Here is a 12116-nt window from a genome sequence, read left to right as displayed (position 1 = left end):
TTTTTTAATTTAATTTTCTATTACATCATCTGTAATTGGGACATTCTGTGGGTGATAAATAAATATATTCTATTCTATTCTATTCTATTCTATTCTATTCTATTCTATGGCAGAACAGTGACCGCACAGTACTACAGGGACTTCCTGGTGCGTCAGGTACGACGTGGCGTTCGGGAGAAACGTCCGGATCTTGTGGACGGTGCAATAATCATGCACGACAATGCAAAATCACATAAAGCAGAGTGTGTAGGGCAGCTACTGCGACGTTGTGGATGGGAAGAATTGGAGCACCCACCGTACTCTCCCGACATTTCGCCCTGTGACTTTGATCGAAAGATTAAGGAACCACTACGTGGTAGGCGATTTGCAACACGAGAGGACATTGCTAATGCTGTGCGCCAACGGGTGACCCGATTCACATATGGTGCAGCAAATGCTGAGGCAGATGGTATTCAGCGCCTCCCACATAGTTGGCAGCGTGTGGTGTCAGTAGCAGAGGACTACTTTGAGGGTGTTTAGGCCCAGGTTTTTCATGTCAACTTTATGTGTTCTGTGTTGTCATTCTTTTGCACTGGGGAAGGCCATATTGCCCTGTATACTACCGTAATAAGTTAGTGTGTTACGTACGACATTTTAGTGCTATTCATTGTCCACATATGCAGTTAACACCTTGTCATTTCGTCTGTGTATATCACATTTTCCAACCGGACTGGTATCATCACGAAAAGTAATATTTGCCATGACTTTTGCCTTAACCCTTGTAATAATAATAATAATAATAATAATAATAATAATAATAATAATAATAATAATAATAATAATAATAATAATAATAATATGCTATTGGGCAGCACCATATGGCTGATAAGATAGGCATGAGGGAGTTTTTAAAAAGTAATTATGGTCGGTGGAAAACGGTAAAGGAAATGTAAACCGATTGTGGGGACGGGTTTAAAGCAATTGTTAAGGAATATGAAAACACGTATGAACCGTTAAAGGTGGTAAGGAATGGTAAAGACAGGCTGTATTTTAACAGAGAAGTAAAGCGACTAAGAAGGAGGTGCAGCCTGGAAAGAAATAGAGTTAGAAATGTTTGTGGATATAAGGAGAAAATTGAAAGAATTTACTAGGAAACTGAATCCAGCGAATATGTCAGCTATGGATAACATGGTGGCAAACATAATTGAGAGTTGTACACATTTTAGTGAAAAATGGAAGTGTATGTACAGGTACGTTAACGCAGAAACAGGCTCCAAGAAGGGACACTCCAGGAATCACTAATGAAAAACTACATTTCTTTATCCATAAATGTGAACTTCCCCTTATATCGCTCCAGGAAATAGTAATCCTGTCGTAAATAGATTCCGCTTTTAGAGATAATTTTCTATAGAGAAGTCCTCAAAACAGGATCTAGAATCCCATTTCTTGCTGGTTCATTTCAACTGTTAGCTGCGTAAAATATTAATTTATACATTTCTTTGTAAGAATACTTTCAACCGCGTGTGAAATAGTTATCCGACTCGATAATTGTGAATTGATTCCATTGTTAGAGATATTGTGCAGCAGAGAAGTCTCGATCTCAGAAATTAGAATTCCTCTTGTAGATGGTACATGTTAACTTACAACTAATTTAACATTTCACTTTATTCCTTCCTTAACAGGACCTATAAACCACTGCAGTAAAATTGCTATCGGCCTCGTTAATCTGTTGAGAGTTGATTCTATTGTTTAATATATTGTGCTGCAGTAAATAGAATCCCGTTTGCAATTGAACTATGTCAACTGGTAACTACACTGAAGAAAATGTAAATTGCAACACCCAGAATGAGTGATGCTTCATTGCTGCAATTGAACATGCAGGACTAGTTTTCGGTTGTGATTCGATGATTACACTTTCAGGTCCCTCTGACCTCAAGTTTGGACAACAATCAACGCAGGATGTGCCCACTACGACCTGCAATACATTGATGAATTCGTCGAGGCATGGAGACAATAAGGCCCTGGATCGCTTCCTGAGGAATTGTAGCTCATGCTTACTGCACTGAACGGGTCAGTTGTTTCAGAGTTGTGGGTGGCTGAGGACGGTTGGCCAGTTGTCGACCCATCATGTTCCACACATGCTCAATAGGACTGAGGTCCGGGGATTTGGTGGGCCATTCCAAGATTGTGATGTCGTGGAGAACTTCTCTGGAGATGCGTGCAGTGTGAACCCGGGCATTGTCCTGCTGAAACATCCCATTAGCAATGTTCGCCATCATAGGGACAACTACTGGATTGAGTACCCTATCAACGTACAGTCGAGCAGTCATAGTGCCCTCAACAAGCACTAATTGTGATTTCACATTAAAGCCAATAGCTCCCCAGACCATACTGCTTGGTGTTGGCCCTGTGTGCCTCTCGACAATAAGATCTGGGCGGCCCCTCTTCCCGGTAAGTCGGCGCACACGATTCCGGCGATCACTGCGGGCAAATCAGAAGCGCGATTCATCACTAAAGACGACCATATGCCATTCGTCGACCCACGTCGATCTTTCTCGACACCAGGCCAGACTTACACGTCGCTGTTGTGGCGTCAATGGAACATCTTCTGCAGGGACACGGGCTCGTAAGCCAGCAGCACGCAGGCGATTACCAACTGTTTGTTGTGTAACGTGGGGTGCCACAGCTGCTGGAATTTGCGCTGCTGTTGCATGGGGTTCCATCCGGGCCATCCGAATGATGCGATGATCCTCTCTCACAGTTGTCTGTCGCGCTGGGCCTGTGCCAGGTCTACGAGTGTGGGTACCTTCATTTGACCACTGCTGCCATACACGTTGTACCGTAGATGCATCTCGGCCAAGACGTGCAGCGACAGTCCTTAGCGATAATCCAGCCTCACAGTGCCCAATTATCAGAGCCCTCTCAGACCGCGACAGTTGTTGATAGCGTGCTCTTCTCTGTCGTCGAGGCATGTTTGAGGGGGAACACTTCACTGCACAGACTGCAAGTCAACTACACTACACCAGAGTCCGTATACTGGAGTTGATTCCTCCGCGACCAATCACGTGGGGAGACCTGTAGCAACAATCCAATGGGTCTGAAACTTTGATTGTTTACATACCTACATGGCATCGTTCCATATCTTGAAAATCAACACAAGCGACCAATGCCTTCATGATGTTGCAAGTGTAATTAAAACCCTTTATCTTTTTCTTTGTTAAGAGCCTTTTAAACTTAAGTGAAAAGTAGTTCTGTTTGTTGGAAAATATTTTATGCTGCAAACGACTCCAAGACATTACTCCTAATAAGCAAAATGATATTTATCTCATCTATAAATAAGCCTAATTAAAATTAGCCAAATCGGCTTTCATCATTTTCCATTAAATACTTTACAAGATTACGCTGCCATATAACTCATTTAATAACATTTTAGCAGGTAGAGTTATGTTCACAAGATTTTTAGGACCGATTATAGACCATACTTTATCACGCAATGAATGAATACTGAGTGTGTATATAAAGAGCTGCTGTAGTAATTATAGTTCTGTATACTAGATGTGCTTTACCATGCAATACTTAAAATTCAGATTACCAGTGTGCCATTTCACCGTTCTATAATTGCAGTATTAGGAACAAAAATGGCGTTCCAGCCAATAATGGATCAATATAAAAGCAATTAACACCGGTACGAGTCGAAAAGATAATAATTTCAACCGGCAATCACGGAAAGAACCATTCTTAGAAGGCGGTGAGAAAGAATGACAGGAGCGGATTATTTAAACTGACTATTGAAAAAAGACTTCCATTAGAACAAAAACTCAATCCAGCACTGCAGCGAAGAAAGGACGGAATCGTGTAAAGAAACGAGTTATATATCAGATTTTATAATAAATTACTGAAGAAAGAAATTAAATCCGCGACAGCCCGCTCAACGTCAGCTGTAGGTTGACATATATGCGTGAAATTATAGACCAGCTATAAGGAAACGTCAAGTTTGGTTCAGTACTACGTCACAGTTGGGCTCGGAAGCATTATATTTTGCTTGATACTGCACAACGTAGAGAGAGCGGAATTCAACAGGCTATAAAGTGCAATTCTAAAAGCACAGAAAATTTGCATCCGTTTAGCAAGCGAGAGAGTTGGAAAATAAGAGTACATTTAGAGCTGTTATAATTAAGTTAGACGGCCTAGAGCACATATTTTCTTTTATCATTGGCAGTACGAAACGGATTACATCATGTCTAAATCAACTAATGCATTGTGTTATTCTGTCCCTGACGTATTGAAGACCACTATGATGTTCTAAGAGGCTGAGGCAGAGACTACTCCGACTATGGTGGCGCTTCACGAGATTGATGACCCAGGAGGGTGGTAATCAGCTGAGAGGACGAGATGGACCCGATTACCTAAGCCGAACCATGGAGCGAGGCCTACCATTCCCGATGAACAACAGCGAGATGGGAGTCACTACCCAATAAGCAAAGTTAAGTCCCCTATGAGTCGTTTCGTAAGTAGAAACCTTTATTCTTTTGGCTATATATGATATGCTTTATGACATTGTGCGTGCGTAGTTAATATTCAAGTGTAGTTACAAGGAAGTAGGTATTCATCTGAAGTTACCGTTAATCCCATACATAGGTGTAAAATACCAGTGAGTGCCGTTCGCAAATTTATCAATATGGTGTTAGAGAAGTGATTGATATTTTTAAATCGTTGTCAGTGAAGTGTTAGAGCATTATATGTGAAGGTTAATATACATGCGTGATGGCTTTAATAGAATACCAAGCGTGGAGATCGTATTTAGGGAATGTTTACGACAGAGTATAGTAGCACAGTTTAATGTTGTGATGTGCTTTTCTTTGATACTATGACGGTAAGGATAATGTTTTATATGTGTAGGTTATGGCACATATGCTGCGTATTTGATGAAATGAGTGCTTTGAGACGCACCAATATGAATGCTACGTGATAATTGAAGTGATAATTGGTGAATGAAATAATAATATGAGTTGATAGTAAGTTATGATGGTGATAGTTATTGTTATTTGGAAAGTTTGGTCATAGTATTCTTCGAGAGATGATAGTATGTGTAAATTGCGCATGCTAAGGTATATATTGAAACGTACTGTTTCAATTGCTGTTTTTATTCCCTGATATACAAAATAGATTAGGATACGATCTCAAATGCCATCAATATAGAGTTAATTGAGTATGTAGCATCATCAGAAGAGCCGAGAGGCCAACAACGTTAATATTTAGGCCTTCACTGACTTATCTACGATCATTTTCGAGTATTCTCACATACGGCAACTTAATTTATGGTTTTATGGGAGCAGTTTGACACATCACTGGTAACTTAGTCATACATATATGGACTTTTAGATGAAGGTAGAGTCTTCTAATATGTCAATTTTTCCACTTATGGTATTATTTGTTGGAAAGTTAGTTAAATACACTTGGCAATGCTATATTCAGCCAGATACGCACTTTAATTGATTTTCAACCATGAATTATAATAATAATTGAGTGATTTAGCCACATAAGCCTTATGATAGAATTAATTTGAGATTACTTACGACTTAAAGTGGACTTGAATTTGCTTATATGGAGATCAGTCAACATGAAATATGAAAGATTATGGAAATTTTCAAACTTAAACTAGTGGAAATCCCTAATGAACAAACATTACTTTCTCACACGATTTTCCTACTGTGCATGGACATGAATGTGAAGTTTTCAGCAAAGTGATATTCATTTCTCTAGTCACATGTGAATTTAAGTTCAAATGATAGAATTTTTGGTAATTTTGAGGAGCAATCCAGCTCAATAAGGAAAGATTCCAGACCTTAATCAATTAATTAATTAATTATTGGCTATTTCCACTGCGTTTTTACATTCTTAATTGAAACCACAATTTGAAATGTTGTATATAGTAGGGAGTATGATTTTGTTTTCACTTAAACCAATTGGATGCATCTAATTATTTCAACTATATTGAATAATTTTTCACTTGATTATATATAATTTAATTTTTCCTTTTCATTTGATTTTCATGGATATTACTTAATTACAACATAATATTTCGACAGGCCAGAATTAGCGTATCGATGAATGAGGCCTGAATTCCATTTATTTATTAAAGGTTTTTCAAATCTGTTTTCTTTCTATGCAACATAATTACAACGAATAGAGGTGTGATTGCGTTATGAAACCATCTGCATTATATGAGACAATTTCTCACGATACTCTACGTCATTTTTTAATCATACTTAGACTGATTTGCCAATAAAACCTGAGTAGTGAAAATATAAAAATTCTTTTAATGCCTACTTAGAATAAGAGCTAGATATAAGGCTATAATGACTCTATTTCTGATTGCGATTTCGATAACAACATGCACGAATTTCTTGAAATGTCGTAATAACCTGGATTTTGCGATAAATTTCGGCAACATGCGAGTATGGTATCCGACTGATAGCGTGTTGGAGACGTCCTTCTGCGTAGGTTGAGATTTACCATAGGCCATCGGCGTGTTTTCTCACGCGGAACTCACAACCCAGCAATATTAGATAGATGGAATCGTTATTAAGAGCTAGTCTGGAACTCATGTATCCCCACCTGGACGCGGGAGCGGTGCACCAGTCTTATTCAATCATACTTGTACTAAATGTGTTTCATTTGGTTATGTAACAATGAATAGAGTCTGAAACCATCGCAGACTTTACAAAATATAGTTCTTTGTATTAGGCCTATTTATGAGCTACAACCATTAATATCTGGTGCAGGAATACGAAAATGGTTAAAAATATACCTTTTGAAGGTCGTTATTAAATGTTCATCCAATATTTTCATGTGCAATGTAACAAATAATTTAACTAACTAACCTAAACTAACCCCATGGCACGACAGCCCTGAAGGGCTTTTGCCTACCAAGCGACCGCTGCTCAGCCCGAAGGCATGCAGATTACGAGGTGTCATGTGGTCAGCACGATGAATCCTTTCGGTCATTATTCTTGGCTTTCTAGACTGGGCCACTATCTCACCGTCAGATACCTCCTCAATTCTAACCACGTAGGCTGAGTGGACCTCGAACCAGCCGTCAGATCGAAGAAAAATCCCTAACCTGGCCGGGAGTCGAACCCGGAGCCTCCGTGTAAAAGGCAGTCTCACTACCCCTACACCACGAGGCCGGCAACAAATAATTTAAGTCATATTTATTCCAGTATGGACGTTAATGTACAGAATCATAAGCATGAAACTCAACAAATATCTGGGCTACATTATTCACAACTAAGTAGGGGGAGGATGTTGATGAAATGCCATCATTTTTTCCTTTGCATTTGGACGTTGCTCAGTAGTATAAACATTCATTTTACGATATAAAAAACGACAATAACTCGATTTTTTTGCATTCTCTGGCAGTTTCTGTCAATTTGGGATGATCAGTCATTATTTCAAATTTCAAGGTTCTAACAAACCAGAATTCAGTTTGGTCAATATATACATAGCATTTTGAAGAATTCTTAGATCATTTAAAATGTTGTCTTTAATTTATGCATGTATTCCTTACTGCCAGGCTGATAGAAGTTCACAAATGACAACATTAAAAAATTATGCATGTTTCTAACATATGGTACAATTTGTCAAATGTCTTTCACGACCAAGCAAACTGACCAGCAGTTACTGGTGAATAACAAAGGGTAAGGAAATAATGTATACATCAGTACCAGCGAAGCATGTGTTTCCAAGTACAAGAACACAATACAGAACTCTGATAATCAGGGAAAGTATTTCCTACCGTGTATGAAGCACAAGGAATGCACCAGCCTTCGCCCCCACCCCTACAACCAGTCATTCACCCCCGCGTACCTCAAGGCCATCCAACAAATCATTATATCCATATTTATATACACTTCCAAGTAAATTAGGAGATAATTATTTCTGTAGAAACAATAACTGTGCAGTGAATAGAACAGGAATATATTACTTGTAAAACCGTTGTTGTACAGACACCAGAATTGAAATCGGTAAAATTATTTTAAAGTCTGTTTTTAATTATTTTGTAGTATTTTTCCATAAATTTAAGCACATTTAATTGATCGTTTTCAGTGATATTTTTAAGACATCGACATTCGCCCCTATTCACAGCCAACTTATCCAAACATGGTACAATATACACTGACTGACAGAGCAAATGCAACTCCAAGAAGGAGTGGTCAGAACTTTATGCCAATTGCAGGGTAGACTGACGTCACTGAGGTATGCTCATGATGTGAAATGCGCCGCTGTGCTGCGCACGTAGCGAACGATAAATGGGACACGGCGTTGGCGAATGGCCCACTTCGTACCGTGATTTCTCAGCCGACAGTCATTGTAGAACGTGTTGTCGTGTGCCACAGGACACGTGTATAGCTAAGAACGCCAGGCCGCCGTCAACGGAGGCATTTCCAGCAGACAGACGACTTTACGAGGGGTATGGTGATCGGGCTGAGAAGGGCAGGTTGGTCGCTTCGTCAAATCGCAGCCGATACCCATAGGGATGTGTCCACGGTGCAGCGCCTGTGGCGAAGATGGTTGGCGCAGGGACATGTGGCACGTGCGAGGGGTCCAGGCGCAGCCCGAGTGACGTCAGCACGCGAGGATCGGCGCATCCGCCGCCAAGCGGTGGCAGCCCCGCACGCCACGTCAACCGCCATTCTTCAGCATGTGCAAGACACCCTGGCTGTTCCAATATCGACCAGAACAATTTCCCGTCGATTGGTTGAAGGAGGCCTGCACTCCCGGCGTCCGCTCAGAAGACTACCATTGACTCCACAGCATAGACGTGCACGCCTGGCATGGTGCCGGGCTAGAGCGACTTGGATGAGGGAATGGCGGAACGTCGTGTTCTCCGATGAGTCACGCTTCTGTTCTGTCAGTGATAGTCACCGCAGACGAGTGTGGCGTCGGCGTGGAGAAAGGTCAAATCCGGCAGTAACTGTGGAGCGCCCTACCGCTAGACAACGCGGCATCATGGTTTGGGGCGCTATTGCGTATGATTCCACGTCACCTCTAGTGCGTATTCAAGGCACGTTAAATGCCCACCGCTACGTGCAGCATGTGCTGCGTCCGGTGGCACTCCCGTACCTTCAGGGGCTGCCCAATGCTCTGTTTCAGCAGGATAATGCCCGCCCACACACTGCTCGCATCTCCCAACAGGCTCTACGAGGTGTACAGATGCTTCCGTGGCCAGCGTACTCTCCGGATCTCTCACTAATCGAACACGTGTGGGATCTAATTGGACGCCGTTTGCAAACTCTGCCCCAGCCTCGTACGGACGACCAACTGTGGCAAATGGTTGACAGAGAATGGAGAACCATCCCTCAGGAAACCATCCGCACTCTTATTGACTCTGTACCTCGACGTGTTTCTGCGTGCATCGCCGCTCGCGGTGGTCCTACATCCTACTGAGTCGATGTCGTGCGCATTGTGTAACCTGCATATCGGTTTGAAATAAACATCAATTATTTGTCCGTGCCGTCTCTGTTTTTTCCCCAACTTTCATCCCTTTCGAACCACTCCTTCTTGGTGTTGCATTTGCTCTGTCAGTCAGTGTACATATCGTGTAGCCTATATTATGTTTAACATTGTTAATAACATTCCTAAACCTACCAAATTAACTAAAAGTTTGATTGTCCTTACGACAATATTTTCTGGATACCTAATTTGCTGGTAAATAATGTATGTGAACTGGTATTGAAACTGTATTATTTTGTATCAATGCTATAATATAACTGTGCGATTTCAAAAATACAATATGATATGTTTTGCCACTAGGTGTGAGCTTATATAGCTCGTTGTATGCGCCAAAATATACAGTACTGAAAATTATGTTAGTCTTATTGTCATTACCTTACTTATCGAGATGATAGTGTAAATGTTCAAAATGTGCTCCATTGCGCTGTAGGCAGTGTTCATAACGATCACGCAGATTTTCAACATATTCTGGAACATAGGTTGCTGCAGAGTCCCGAAGAACGAGACGATCTTCTGACGTAATGCAGGCACAGTTTTGGGTGGATCTGAACAATTGAAAATTTGCTCCTTTAACATTCCCCACACGTAAGCATCAGGTGGTGTGAGATCGGGGGAATGTGATGGGTAGGGGAACTCAGCCCCGCGGGAAATTACTCGTCCTGGAACGGTTTCTTGCAGCATAGCCATAGTCTGTCGAGCGGTGTGGCAGATCGCCCCGTCTTGTTGGAACCACTATCTATTCATCTGCATGTTCCTGGCACGACGAAACCTTGTTAGATCCTGAATAAATGGCCTGATCACCATGTTCCTATAGCGTTCCTGGTGAACAGTAAGAGGTGCACTATCATCATTCTCTATGAAATACGGACCTGGCACACCGTTTCCTGACATTGCACACCAAATAATCGTCACACGCACACTATGTAGCGGTTTCTGGACTATAGTGTCTGGCCTCTCGAAACCAAGAAAGCCAGTTGTTTGGCGATTGATAAAACTGTCCAAGTGAATGTGACTTTAGTCGGAGAACCACACGTTGAACAAGAAATCTGGATCCTCGTACACCATGGCCAAAAATCGTGCACAATATTCCACCCTGACATGCTTATCGCGCTCCGTCAATCGTTGCCCAACCTGTATTCGGTACGGAAATCCACCTGTCTTTAAACAATCGTCGAAGTGACGTAGGCTGATGTTTAATTTCAGAGCTGTTCGCCGAAGACTTCGCTTTGGAGACTGCAACACCTGATTGAGGACACGTCCATTATTTTATTTGTGGACACAGTTACTGGCCTACCAGACCTTCCCTTGCGTTGACACAATACACTACCAGTACGATGCAATCTTTTAACAATAGATAGCATAACTGTGTTGCTAGATGCTGGCTTATTGAAGTGTTCACGATATTGTTCCGCCAAAACTCGGCCCACATTGATAACCGTTTCCGTAGGAGCGAAAAATAATACTCCACTATAAACACGTTTTCCTCCGTCGCGTGACCCATTGTCATTTCCAATCACAGAGCACGACGTTCTTTACACAACTAACAATTCATAATGGCGATGTAACAACACATAGGCTCTCAGGCGTGCGCATTCGCACTGCGCAAAAACGAGTACTGTATATTTTGGCGCATATCGTATTAGTGGTGTTTAAAGATCTCTCCTGGAAATGGTTATTCGAATCGGTAATCCGTTGTGCAATGAGTCCATCATTAGACATACATTGCTTCTGGTATTTCCTATGCAGAATATGTAACCCCGTTTGCAGATGGTTCACTTAAAAGTATTGCTTTGACCATTTCTTTGTTAAGAATATTTCTAACTGCTCCAGTAAATTCTTATCCGACTCGTTAATGAGTTGTCACTATTATTTCCACTATTAGGATTATTGTGCTACATATAAGTCCTATGAAGAGGATGTAGAATCCCGTTTGCAGGTGATCCACGGTGAGCGGCTGATTGTCCACATTAACTTCCGTTGGAAATTGCAGCGCCTTTGTCACATAGAAAGTGTGAAGTGTATCCGTAAACCACTTTTCATACAGTCCCCCCTCAACAATCCGTTGAATAATTGTATCAAATCTTTGCAAGTATGGTGAATGCAAGGGTACCATATATGATAAATTTATGCCCATGATCTTTTCTTTCATTACATGAATCAAACACTTCCCGTTTTTAAAATAACGTTCATTTCTGATGTAAAATTCTAAAATACGTGTAACCATTTGTGTGGAAGAGTTTTTATGAACAGTTATATCGTATAAGAACTTGGAGAATGGTTCGTCTGCTTTGATCCGGTTATGTAATTCTTCATCAATATTGGCAGCTTTCAGAAAAGCAGCTCCTTCTGGAACTACGACAAGAGGTAGATTTGTACCGTAATATTGTTGAAAGGTGTCAATTTCAGGTAGATTATTCTCGAAAATAAGGAAAGTGCTCAGAGAGTCTTTAAAGCAAGTTGTTATTATCATACAATACATTATCCAGAAGACACAGATGAATCTTTCCGAAACGACAACTGGACTATTGTGTAAGCCAATGGAGAGGAAAGAACAAAATGTATCCATAGCAACAAGAGCAAACGTATTCCTTGATGACGCTGAAAAAGCCTTGCAATGAATA

Source organism: Anabrus simplex, chromosome 3, assembly GCF_040414725.1.
Source record: "Anabrus simplex isolate iqAnaSimp1 chromosome 3, ASM4041472v1, whole genome shotgun sequence".
Classification (NCBI taxonomy): domain Eukaryota; kingdom Metazoa; phylum Arthropoda; class Insecta; order Orthoptera; family Tettigoniidae; genus Anabrus; species Anabrus simplex.
The sequence above is the reverse complement of the archived record's forward strand: the minus strand, read 5'-3'. Positions refer to the sequence as shown.